Genomic DNA, 14,138 nt, shown 5'->3' with positions numbered 1-14,138 from the left:
GAGCGGGGAGTGGAGCGGGTGGTTTTGAAGTGAGCGACGGAGTGGGTTTTAAAATGGGTCGGCGCGACTTCCGGAGCGAGAGCTCTCCTCCGCTCCAAGCCGCTGCACACGATCACACAGAAACTGATGTAATATACATGTAGTACAATGCCAAAGCAACAGGTGGCGATGTACAAACATGAAGGCCATTTTCAACCAATGAGAAGGGTGAACCGTCACTCACATCCTGCTAAGACCAAAGTATAATCTGCCATCTTTAAATCACCTCGGGTGACTGAACGCAACATTTATTTTCAGTGAGAAACAAACAAAGTAAAAAGAAAAAAAAATAATTATACATTCACTGTGTTCTGCCTCATTTATTGATGAAACGAAACCAACATCAACACAATGTACCACCAAGAGCGGAGAGTTTATGTCTCTCAAAAAGCGAGAGACTGTTGTTGTTGTTAGCTTACATGCTAACGTGAATGGGATCGCCCATAGCATTGCGGCTAGGCTAGCCCATAGCTTAGTACTGTACAGCTAGTTGAATGGATAAACGTTATTTAACATTGCAGAATGGGTACAATGCAATACGGCTCAATACAAACAATTGTTAAGGGGCCCAGGGGGTGCAGACTGTTGTAGTTTGGTCAAATCAAGCTAATTTACATTAAGGTGAGCGAGCGGTGAGCGACTTGGGGGGGGGGGGGGGGGCGGGCCAACATGAGCGAATGAGAGCGGAACCAGACGTCTAGAGCGAAGAGCGGATTTCTCGGGCGCTCCGCTCACATGCTCTGGTATCCCCTGACAACGTAGAGGCTCCAGTGCGGTCTCCACGCACTTGGTGAATGTGCGAGGGGCCAGAGAATAGCCGAACGGCAACCTCTGGTATTCGTACGCTACACCCTGAAAAAGGAAGCAAAGGAATTTCCTGTGAGGAGGGAAGATCGGGATGTGAAAGTACGCATCCTTCAGGTCTATGGAGGTGAACCAGTCTCCCACTCTGACAGAGCTTATCAGGTGTTTGACGGTCAACATCCTGAACCGCCTCGCCACAATCAGCCAATTGAACGCAGACAGATCCAGAATAGGTCTGACACCTCCCGATTTCTTGGGCACCAGAAAATACCGGGAGTAAACATCATGCATCGCGTCCTCCTTTGGGACCACGGCGATGGCTTGCTTCGCTAACAGAGATTGGATCTCGTCGGCCAGAGCTGTCACTGCTGCTGACCCTGACAACAGGGTCTGTACCAAACCTGAAAACGGAGGGTGGGGTTGTGCAAACTGCAACACAAGTCCCCGCCTCAGCGTTCTCTCCATCCACCTCGACATATGGCACTGCTGTAGCCATATGTGATGATAATCCCAAAGCGCACCCGCCGCCACTTGGCGCTGGTCCGCCAGGAACCGTAGATAGGCGGCCCGGTTCCACCCGCTGTGCGTTGCCAACCCTGGACTCGCCAACCGTGCAAGCAGGGCATCTCATGGAGCCGGGATATCGCACCCTGACACTACCAACGAGGCAATCGCACCCGAGGGGGGATCCCGACAGAAAGGGCCGGTTTGATACGGGGGAAGCTGACATCACACTGGGTGACATAAGCTCCCCCACTGAACATCTCCCCGGCATGGACTGCTGAGGATCTGTTCTACAGCTGGACATGCAAGGCGTGTGGTCCCCACACTGCCCGATAGTGTGGGTTCCTACACACCGTAGCCCTGCAGTGATATTACTACCACCCAAATCACGCGTGCCTGACTGACCACCGCCGGTCTTCCAGCCGTGGGAGGCACTAAAGCGATACCCGGCCTGGCGAGGGCGGGGCTGGGGGAACTCACGCTGCGACCCCCTGGGCCTCGAGTTCCCCCCCTGACAACCTTCGTTGTTGACAGACACAACACCAGGCTCACCAAACACAGACGCAGAACGTGTGGCGTGGGAGCCGCTTGACAGCACAGCATTCTCATAGGCAGACCCAGGCCTAGCCAGCAAATGGGTGTCAGCCCCTGTCCCCATGAGAAGCGAAACGTAGGGCCGCTTGCGCCTCGGTGAAGGCATGCGGCCCGCAGCCAAAGGGGACAAATCAGAGCCCGTATCCCGCTGGTGTTGGGGGGGGGGGAGTGACCGGAGAGCGAGCTAGACACAGCTAGACGCCGACGGTTTTTTAGGGCGTGCTCATCTAATGTAGCCAATCCCTCGGCCGCCAAGGCTGTCGGCCTTGTGATCACCTGTTGTCTTTGTGTCCAGGGTACCTCAGGCGGGGGAAACATGGCCGCTGGTCGGGGCCTCGCCACAGTCGCTGGCGAGGCCGCGCCCTCACCTCTGGCTGCGTGGTGCGAGGCGGTGTGGGGCCTAGGTCAAATACCGCCTGCGCTCCTGCGGAAAGACCAAAGAGTCCCTCTGCAGAGAGGGGAGCCCTGAGGAGGAGAATCCTTTTCTCCACCTCAAAGGAAGACTGCTCCAACCAAAGATGTCTGTGAACAAGCGCTGACAGCATCCTAGTCCTCCCTGCAGTTATAGCTTGCGACTGAGTTAAAAGCTGTATAACCCCAAAAACACGCGCAATGTTTACGACGTCGGCTGGCCCTAAGGCCCCACTACCCGACACCATTGTGGACAGAAAAGCAGTCAACTGAGCAATGACACTGGTCGCCGCTAAATTCCGTCCTGCGGCGGTATAAACTTCATCAGAACATACAGCCACCTGCCGGGCCGACTCGCCCTCTGGCGTCGGCTTCCGGGTGGGACACCGTTCAACCATGCCAGGGCAAAGGACCGATGCTACCTGGCCCTCAAGCCACGGTACACCTGCCTTGCACCCTGTTGTCAGCCCATCCACCCGTATAAAGGGTAAATAAGCCTCAGCAAAACCCCCCACATTAGACACCGATTGACCTTCAGCAATGAAACGGTTAAGAGGAGGGAAGAGTGGCGACAGCCCACGGCGGGGAACAAAGGAACGGCGTCCCAGCATCGTAGCATTAGCATTAGCCGTGCGCTCCAGGATAGCTGGGAAAACATCCAAAACAGAATCATGACGACTATGTTTACCCAAATATCCTGCCCCTCACGCCAATATATAACTCGGCTGTCTCACGGGACAACAAGCAGTATCACTCATGCTAGTATCAATGCCTGTTAGCGCAGGCCCTACCTGTGCACGACGTAGCTCGACTGCTAACCGTCGCGCGACGTCCCTCGATCCGCTGTCACGAGATGAGGAAACCCCAGGACAGGCCCGATGCGCTGTTAGGATGTGCCGAGAAAATTCCAGGGGCTGGTGAACCTCTGGCGAAAACCCAACATTGTGTAATTTCTCCCTGCGTTTCATAACAGCTAGTTTATGGAGTGCACTGCTACTTCCGTGTTGGAAACAAAAAGAGGGAGGTAGAGTGTGACCATGTCCGGCGTCATATAGTGGGACGCAGGGGCGTGGCCTGGTCACGTGCATGTGAGTGCATTTGTTGTTTCGTGAGCACATTATGTGCTAGGAGATAGGAGATATCTCATAATGGCGAAGAGCGAGACGCGATTGGCCAGTATGATAATATAACAGGGCGGTAGTTGCCTGGGTCTAATTTGCTGCCTTTTTTGTGCAGGGGGGGTACTCTCACAATTTTGAAGTCTTTGGGGACATATCCCTGTTTAATGGAGAGGTTTATTATGTGGGTGATGACTGGGGTGATGGTGGCTGCTGAGTCTCTGAGGAATTTGGAGGGGATATTGTCATGGCCAGTGGCCTTGTTAGGTTGGAGGGCGCTCAGTTTTTTGAGCACCTCATCTGTTGCTACCATTTCTAGTTTGAAGTCATCTTTGCGGACCCCTAGGTTTTTGTAGAAGGCTAGGGTGTGTTCTACCCCAAAATGCCCAGAGTGGGATGGTAGTTTATTAACCAGTGTTGTGGCTATGTTAGTAAAGAAAGTACTTGGCCACATCCAGCTTCTCTGTGATGAGAGTGTTTTCTGTCTTTATGTTTATGTTTGTAAATCTGTTTTTTTTCTTCTTCTTACTGCATCCTAGTTGGTTGTTGAGTAATTTCCAAAGTTCACAGGGTTTATTTTTGTTTTCCTCAGCTTAGTCATTGATGCATTTTCTGAAGTTCAGAGCATTTTTTGTCTCTGGTTTTCATAGCGGTCAGTAGGCTATGTCTGAGGGCATCCATGGCTCAGCGTGATTTTTTAACCCTGGTGGTTCTTTAGTGGCCATGTTGTTTAGTATTGATGAGAATTTGGTTTTGAATCCAAGCCATGTTTCTTCAACTAGTGTACCACCGAGCTCATCTGTCCAGTCTAGGCTCTCCAGTTCTTGGTTAAAGGCCTCACTAGAGTAGGTTTTGAGGTCCCTAGATGTGACTGTTTTGTGACAGCCGGCCTTTTGTTTTAGCTTTTTTTCCGGGTACAGAATATCATATAATGATCGCTTAACCTGCATGCTATAACCCCTTTATTGGAGATTACCAGGCAGTATGGATTGTCACTGCCTGGTAATAACGGGATGCGTATTAACAAGGTAGGCTAATGACAGTATGACCCGGGGAACATAGGACCCTTTTTCGTAAGGGAGATATCTGACCTTTTTTCGGGAGGGGGAACAAGGGGAACATTGGACCTTTTTTCCGGGAGGTGGAACATGGGACCCGGGGAACATAGGGATGACCCTCCTTCAACCCTTCCCCCGCAGAGCCTCGTCTGAAGCACAGAAATAATAAACTAGTTACCCTCTATGATGGCAGTTGGTTTGGGAGGTGTATGAGCAAGTATGAAATAAATAAAACATACTGTAAGTATAAAGAAACCAACGTAAAAATAAATAAATAATGAAAATAGGCAAAACAGCAGTTGACACGTTTACCCAGTTAACAAGGGTTGTAACTGAGGGGTACAATTCCCTGACTGTATTACTAGATATGATACTTACTACCACTACCTTTGTACTTAATATTCGGCCACCCAGTACACGGCATAAATATATTATCATAAACACTCTCACGTAGATGAAACGGATCCAACACAAATGTACGAAGTCGAAGTATGCGTTTATTACTACACAGCAATGGTGTGTAGAGCAAGCACTTAATCACTTAATTACATTTATGAATTGAAATAGTATGCACTTTTATGGCAAAGAGTATTCGTCGGTATATCAATAGAGAATGTCCAATCTCTGATGGCGCAGGTGGTAAATATACGACCTGGAATAGTTAAGGAATAACAGCAATGATACTTTAATGATTATATACTAGATACACTAAAGGGGGGTTAATCCGGTCGCTTGTAAGCCGACAGGAGTAGGAGGGGGGGGGGGGTAGAATCCGGCTGCTTCGTCCGGCCAAGGGTATCCCAGGTGAACCCACTGTAGTGCCGTTCAATGCGCCGGCGATCCTTGGACCACAGATGAAAGCAGGTGGACTCTTTGTGGGCCGGCTCTCTCCGGTCCACGGGGGAGAGACGTGAAGCGACCTCGTCTTGCAGAGCGTCTCCTCACCTTGCGTCCTCTCCAGGGGGGGGGGTTCCAACACACAGCAGTGTCGGGGGTCTTTATCCATGGAATAATCAAAGTATACAAAGCATAATCCGTGCCTGGGAAGGCGGGCTGTCGTCGGTAGAATAATCCGGTATACAGGTCCACTCGCTCGTCGGCTCTGGGGCTCCTCGGGTGCAGCTTCACATGGGTCAACCACCCTGGGTAAGCAGCCAGTTCTCTGCCCGAAACGATGGGGTACTGACTACGGTAGTATTCTCACCGCACGAAGCACTATATATTAACAGACTATTATTAGCTTAATAGACTACGTCCAACTCGACGATATAGTGCCAAATATGACTATTCAAATATTAATATACACGATGTCTCAATACCGATGGTAGGCGAACTTGGCCTTACTCCCACACGTGGCGTCGCGGGGAGGCTTTACGTCTGTGACTCTATTGGAGGGTAAGAAACTGGACTGAAAAGAAAGTCCTACTTTAGTAGCGCAGTATATATACGCACTATGAACAAATAGTCCCATTAGTGGTGCGGTAGCCAGATTCCTACGCGGAACTAGGACTTGTTCGTACATGTGGAGCGGTACGTTTGAACTGGGTCTGAGGGGTATGGCAGCCTGGCACCAAGGTCTCGACCAATAGTAGAATGGAGACTATTATGGGATGTTCAGTAGGCTAGAATGGATATTCAATGCATATTGTACAAGGAATATACAAGGGATATCAGGGAATATTAGAGAATATACAAATACAATTAAATATATATATATAAATAAATATATATATTCGGTTTAATCTGGCCCTTCACAACAGCCACCCCCTGAATAGGTCCCAGACCTAATCAGTTAAACAGAGACAGATTAATCGCGTTGTCTATTTACACATAAGGGTTTGCTGTAGGGGTCAGTCAACTTCACAAAGTCATAGGGTTATAGGGTCATGGTCATCATCGATTGTGTCTGGGAGTCGAGGCAGTTCTATGAGCCTCGCCACGGGACGGGTGTAAGTGCGACCCTGGACGAGCACTTCAGCTGCTCGGACCTTGCCGTCGGCACCGGTGATCACTTTGCTTACGCGGCCGGCCGGCCACATAGCTCTGGGCAGTGATTGATCAATAATCATGACGACTGTTCCTTCTGTCAAATTGTCTCTCTCCTTTACCCACTTCTGGCGGGTCTGTAGAGACGGTAGGTAGTGCAGTAGGAAACTGTTCCAAAACTTGTCGGCTAATACTTGGCTGTACCTCCACATTCGTCGGCCGTTCGCTTCTTCAGCCCGGTACATTGTCTGGGGTAATGCAGGATCTAGCCGCCCCATCAGGAGTGTGTTGGGGGTAACTGGGTCGATATCCGCCACATCACTGGAGACATATCCGAGGGGCTTCGAGTTAAGTACTCCCTCAATCTCCGTGAGGACTGTCATTAGGACTTCTTCCGCCACAGTCTGGGCCCCAAGTACTGCGTACAGGGCTGTCTTTATGGAGCGCACTTCTCGTTCCCAAGTGCCACCGAAGTGGGGTGCGTTTGGGGGGTTGAATTGGAAATCAACCTGTGCTGGAGCGAGGTGGGTCTTAAGTTCTGGGCCCATAGCTTGGAAGCTCTCTCTCAGCTCTCTTTCGCCGCCTTTGAAGTTTGTCCCATGATCGGACAATAGGGTAGACGGTCTTCCTTTCCGTGATGTGAATCTACGGAAGGCCATAAGGGATGAGTCTGTGCTCATGGTCGGGAGAAGCTCGATGTGTTTCGCTCTGGTGGTCATGCATTTGAATACAATACCCCACCGCTTCTCGGTTCCTCTTCCTTTCTTTATGTGCAGCGGGCCAAAGCAGTCCATACCCGTTGAGTGGAATGGCTTGTCACCGATTCGGAGGCGACATGGAGGAAGGTCAGCCATCCTTGGTATGCTGGGCTGCGCGCGCCACTTGCGGCAGTCTAGACATGTTCGCTGGAAGCGTCGTACCGCCTCTCTTCCTTGTAGGATCCAGTAACGACATCTGATTTCCGCGAAGACTCTTTCTGCTCCTGCGTGATGTACATCCTCATCGTATTTCTTTATAATCAGCTCTGTGACCTTGTGTCGGCTGTTCAATACGATCGGGTATTTAATGTCATCCGGTAGATTGGGGGCTCTGCGTAGGCGACCACCCACTCTGATGAGGGTATGAGCGTCGCTCTCGGGGGCCAGGTGAATTAATCTGCTGTCGGATGGGACGGGCTTTCCTCCCTGTAGACAGGCCAATTCATCGGGGAACGAGTCTCTCTGGGCTCGCTGCAGTAGAAGCAATTCTGCTTCCTCGTAGTTAGCTGCTGACATATCAGCGGGGGACTTGCACTCCGGGTGGTACCGCAGGAATGTTCTTTGTTGTGCACTCTCTATGGTCGTGCAATCGTCTATGTTAGGGTCGGTGGAGGCTACGGTGCTCAATCCACAGAACACAGACTTCTTATTTTCCACCTCCTCTGGACTTGCTTCCCTCGGGATAGGCATGGGCCACTGTCCTTCCGGGAGTCTTAGGAATGCGGGGCCGTCACTGTAGACATTGCGACGGGTGAGGTCATCCAGGGGCATCCCCCGGGTGATGACGTCAGCTGGGTTCTGTTTTGTATCAACGTAGCGCCACTCTGTTTCTCCGGTTAACTCTTCGGTTAAGTCTTGAATCTCGGTGACTCTGACTCCCACGAAGACTTTGTACTTGCATGAGTCCGATTTGATCCAGGCGAGTACCGTCGTGGAATCTGACCACAGGATTGTTCTAGACACCGGTATGGTGAGCTCACGTTGGATGAGCGTGGCTAGGTGCGCTCCGGCTAGGGCTGCGCAGAGCTCTAGACGTGGGATAGATTGTTGCTTGCGTGGGGCTATTCTCGAGCGGGCGAGGACAAATGCTGTGTAGATCTCTCCCCCCTGGTCTTGGGCCCGCAAGTAGGCTACTGATCCGTATGCGACCTCTGAGGCGTCACTGAAGACGTGTAAGTCCATTTTACATGTCTCTGGCCTCACCGTGGGTGGGAAGTAGCTTCGGCGCATATTAACGCCTGGGAGTGAGTGGAGCTCCATCTCCCACTCTCTCCAGGTGGATGCAAGGTGTGCGGGAATGGGGTCGTCCCAGCCCTGGTCCTTGTCCCACAATGCTCGTACAATCATTTTTGCCCTGGTGGTGTACGGTAGAATACATCCTAGCGGGTCATATTGTCGGGCGAGTGTTGTGTACACACTCCGTCTGGTGGTCGGCGCCGCCGCTGGCCTTCCCTGCTCCGTAGTCAGGGGCTTGTGTCTGTAGTGAAGCGAATCTGTTTTGAATCGCCACACCAATCCCAGGGTCATCTCCTGGGCTTCTCCCGGGATTGTAGCCATCCAGGTCTCGCTGCTGGCTGCCTTGTCCTCGGAGGAGAGGCTGCGCAGTACTTGCGGATCGCTGCTGGCCCACTGCCTGAGATCAAAGCCGCCTTTGATCAATGAGGCGCAGAGTTTAATCAGGAGAGCCTCGGCTTCTTCTTGGGTTGAAAGGCTTTGTAGACAGTTGTCTACGTAGAAGCTGTTCTTTACGCTGTGTCGGACCTCTTCGTCCGCTGCTGGGTCCTCTGCTACATGTTTCTGTAGTGCAAATGTAGCACAGCAGGGGCTGCACGTCGTTCCGAAGGGGAGGACTTCCCATTGGTAGATGGCTGGGTGCTCATCTCCTGGCTTCTCTCTCCATAGGAACCGTAACAGGGGCTTGTCCGCCTCTACTAATCTCACCTGCAGGAACATTCCTTTAATGTCCCCGCTGATGGCCACCTTTTCCTGGCGGAAGCGGAGTAGAACGCCGAGTAGGGAGGGGCCGAGTGTGGGACCGGGCAGTAACTCTTTATTTAGATTTTGGGATCCGATCTGGTAGCTGCAGTTAAATACTATGCGGTCTTTACCGTTGTGATGGACCTTGTGGTGGGGCACGTACCACGATTCAGTGGTCTGGTCAGCCTCTTTAATGTCCATCTTTGTGACGTGTCCCGCTGTGATGAGCTTCTCAATCTCAGCGCGGTATACACTCTCTTGGGCGGGGTTCTTGGCTAAGCGCCGCTCCGTGTTCAGCAGGTACCGTTCTGTGGCGTCTGTCTTGGCGTGGAAAGTAGGCATTCCTTCTCGCCGCAGGAGTGGCGTGGCGTATCTCAACACGCCGTTGACCGGGACTCTCTTGGTCCCTGTCTCGAGGAGGTGAATTGCGTAAATGTCATCTTTAGAGCGAATGTCTTTCTTTCCGTTCTTAAAGGGCATCTGTTCCAAGGTCCATAGCCGCTCTACGTGTTGCAGGAGTGCGGTTTCTCCCTCTGTGACTCGGGAGTGGAGACATCTAGTGGCTGTACTTCGGTTGAGAGATTTGGCGAGCGGGCCTTGGAGAGTCCATCCCAAACGGGTCTCGACTGCTGCAGGGCAGCCTCGGGGTCCGGTATGAACCCGGTCTATCGGGACAATGAGGTCTGCATGGTCGGAGCCTATCAACAGGGTCAGCATTGTCTATGAGCGGGATCGGTAACTTGCGCAGATGTGCATATTTCTCCATCAGCTTGGCGACGGGGTATGTGTACCGCGACAGTCCTATTTCTTGGCTGGTGAAAGCGTCTGCAATCTGGTACCGTCGCTCAGGCTGGCCGCTTGCTGCGATAGAGAATGAGACATTCTCGCCCTTTATCGTCTTCAAATCTCGTCTTATTGTCCGAATTGTCATTTGGGTTTCGCTTCCCCGCAGCCCTAGCTGGGCCGCGGCGGAGGCGAGCAGCAGGGTCTTCTCTGACCCGTCATCGAGGACGGCGTAAGTGTCCAGGACTTTATTCTGGTAGCTTAGTGTCACACGCACTACTTTTAGGAGTACTCGGGCTCCACTGCTGCTGGCGGGATCGATGTACATGACGCTCGCTTTGCGGCTGGATGGTGCAGGTGAAGGGCGCCGTCTGTTACTGTCGTGAAGTATGTCCAGATGGGCTCCATCGCACTTGGTGCACTTTTTCTTTAAGCGGCATTCGGCTGCCATGTGTGAGCGCGCACAGCGAAAACAGCGCTTGTTGGACTTTATCCATTGACCTGCTTCCTCCGCGTTCAGCTTGGGGAAGGAGTCACATTGCGCTAGCCAGTGTTCTTTCTCACAGTAGTTTCAAGTTTCAAGTTTCAAGTTTCTTTAATAGTTGTCATACAGAAGTACAGAATACTTTTGTACAAAATGCTTCTTACTGTTGCGCTCCAGAGACTGTGCATGACAAGATAAGTATGAAATAAAAACATAGTAAAAATTAGAAGTAAAAAAAGAGGTCACAGTGTTCAGTTTAGACATATGTACAATGTTCGTAGACGTAGTTACCATACAATATACAATACTGTGCAGTGTACTAATATACAATACTATATAGTGCAAGGCATAAATGGACGAGGTGCAGTTTAGGTACAATTCACAGTAGGTGTACGAGTTGTAGTGCAAATCCTTTATCAATAAATATAAAGTGTAAGTGTGTTTGTGTGATCTAAAGTGTGGAGAGTGGGTGCTGCAGTGAGTTGTTTGTTTGAGTGAGTGTGTGCGTGTGGGTGTGTGTGCTGTGTGCATTTGATGGTTGTTGCATAGTGATTATTGTTCGTTTAGCGATTATTGTTCGTTTAGCAGCCTGATGGCCTGGGGATAGAAGCTCCTTCTGAGTCTTTCTGTGCTCGCCATAAGACTCCGGTATCGCTTGCCTGACGGCAGCAGTTCGAAGAGGCAGTTGTTCGGGTGGCTCGAGTCCTTAATAATTCTCTTAGCCTTCCCCTTGCACCGCTTGTTGTAAATGTTCTGGAGGGTGGGAAGCCCCCCTCTAATTGTGCGTTCGGCTGAACGTGTCACTCTTTGTAGTCTGCTACGGTCTTGTGCAGTGCTATTCCCAAACCAGGAGGTGATGTTGCCGGTCAGGATGCTCTCTATTGTACATGAGTAGAAGTTCCTAAGGATCTTCTGACTGACTTGGAACTTCCTTAGGCGCCTGAGGAAGTAGAGGCGTTGTCGTGCCTTCTTCACAACACTGTCAATGTGTGTGGTCCATGTCAAGTCCTCGGATATGTGGGCTCCGAGGTACTTGAAACTGTTCACTCTCTCAACTGGTGCCCCGTCGATGCTGAGGGGGCTGTAGTCCTTGACCCCCGACCTCCTGAAGTCCACAATCATCTCTTTTGTTTTGCTGACGTTCAGGGAGAGGCAGTTCTCCTGACACCACTGTGACAGGTTCTCTACCTCTTCCAGGTAGGCCCTTTCGTCGTTGGCAGAGATCAGGCCCACCACTACTGTGTCATCAGCAAATTTGATGATGGTGTTGTTGTTCCGCTGTGCTACGCAGTCATGTGTGTACAGGGAGTAGAGGAGGGGGCTCAGAACACAGCCCTGGGGGGCCCCTATGTTGAGCGTGATGGATGAGGAGGTGCAGTTGCCGGCTCTTACCACCTGGGGTCTGCCCGTCAGGAAGTCCAGGACCCACTGGCACAGGTCATAGTTCAAGCCCAGGTCCCTGAGCTTGGCTATGAGTTTGGAGGGGACTATGGTATTGAATGCTGAGCTGTAGTCGATGAACAGCATTCTCACATAGTTCCCCTGCCTCTTGTCCAGATGTGATGCTGCTGTGTGCAGCACATGGGCTATGGCGTCTTCCGTGGACCTGTTGGGGCGATATGCAAATTGCAGAGGGTCCAGGTTGATGGGGAGGGAGGAACAGATGTAGCCCTTCACTAGCTTCTCAAAGCACTTCATGGCTATGGAGGTGAGGGCTACAGGGCGGTAGTCGTTGAGGCAAGCGGGCGTAGATTTTTTGGGTACAGGGATGATGGTGGACTTCTTCAGACAGGTGGGGATGACGGCCTGTTCCAAGGACAGGTTGAAGATGTCAGTGAATACCGGGGCCAGTTGGTCGGCACAGACTTTTAGGACGCGGCCGGGGATGCCGTCCGGTCCTGCTGCCTTCCTGATATCCACTTTTTTAAAGATCCGTCTCACCTCATGCTCTGTTACCCTGAACACTGAGTCTCCATCAGCAGACCCCCCCCCCCCCATTGCCGTGGTTTGTAGGCTGGTGTTGTTATTCACAGCCTCAAACCTCGCATAGAAGGAGTTGAGATCATTTGCTAAGGAGATGTCACTGTTCAGTTTGAGGGGGGTTCCTTTGTAGTCTGTCATTGTTCTGAGGCCCTGCCACATGCCTCTAGAGTCAGCCTGTTCAAACTGAAGTTCAACTTTATCCCTGTAACGCCGTTTTGCCTCTATTACTGCTCTCCTGACGTTGTATCTTGCCATCTTGTGTTCTTCCATGTTGCCTGTCACCAGCCCGGTGTTGTATGCTGATGTGCGCACTTTCAGAGCCTCACGGACGGATTTGTCTACCCAGGGCTTTTGATTTGGGTAGATATTAATTTTGGTGGTGGGGATTATTACTTCTACCTGAGTACAGACATAGTCAATCACCGTTTCGGTGTATTCGTTAATATTGGCTGTGTTATCACGGAATACACTCCATTCTGTGCTTCCCAGCACTGCTTGGAGTGACTCCACTGACGTCACGGCCCAACGCTTAACCTCTCGCGAGACCACCGGCGTTCGCTTGAGACTTTGTCTGTACTTTGGCAAAAGAAAGATGGCGGCGTGATCGCTTTTACCGAATGGACTAAGAGCCTGTGACTTGTACCCATTCTTAAATTGCGAGTATACATGGTCTAATATGTTCTCGCCTCTGGTGGGACAGGTCACATGCTGATAGAAATTCGGCAGCACCTTTTTAAGACGCGCGCTGTTGAAATCCCCTAAGACCAAAATGGCAGCGTCAACATTAGCTGCCTGGAGTTTGTTTACCTCGTCGTGAAGTTTTGAAAGTGCGACCCCAGTGTTCACGTGTGGTGGAATGTACACTCCGATGAGGATGATGGACGTTAACTCTCTTGGGAGGAAGAAGGGTCGACATTTTATCGTGATAAACTCCAGGTCTGGGGAGCAGTGGTTAGACAGTTCCTTTGTGTTGCCTAAATCGCACCACTCCTTGTTTATCATGAAGGCAATGCCGCCTCCTCTCGTCTTTAGTGACCCTTCTGCCGTCCGGTCTTTGCGGAGAACGAAGAAATGGTCTGCCGGTTCTATTGCGTGATTCGGGACATCTGGACTCAGCCAAGTTTCTGTGAAACAGAGGACGTTACAATCCCGAATGTCCCTCTGGAATTGGATCCTTGCTCTGATGTTGTCCAATTTGTTTCCTATCGATTGCACATTGGCCAACAATATGCTGGGCAATGTGGTTCTGTGTCGTTTGGACCTCAGTCTGTTCCGGACCCCGGCTCTCTTTCCTCGTCTTCGCGGCGGTTTCTGGTCTCGGCCATGGCCGGCATAACAAAGGATCTCGGCGGGCCATTTCTGCTGTTCAGCGATCCGATCCAGAGAGCAATCCAAACGGTACGTTTTTCTTAATCCAATGTCAATGATTGACTGACGGTCATACACATATAATGCACCAACAGTTGGTGCAAATAAAACTCCTAATACTATAAAAATTAACAAAATAAAGCACAGTCTCGTCGGAGCGATCAGAAAGGCAGCCATCAGAGCAGCGCCAGTGTGGGGCACACTATCTTCCACTTCTCCGTTCTGGAGGGGGTACTGTGGCTCCTGCTGCTCGGTACTGACTCCGATTGGT

This window comes from Notolepis coatsorum (assembly GCF_963971535.1).
Source record: "Notolepis coatsorum genome assembly, chromosome: 5".
Classification (NCBI taxonomy): domain Eukaryota; kingdom Metazoa; phylum Chordata; class Actinopteri; order Aulopiformes; family Paralepididae; genus Notolepis; species Notolepis coatsorum.
This window is presented reverse-complemented; position numbering follows the sequence as displayed.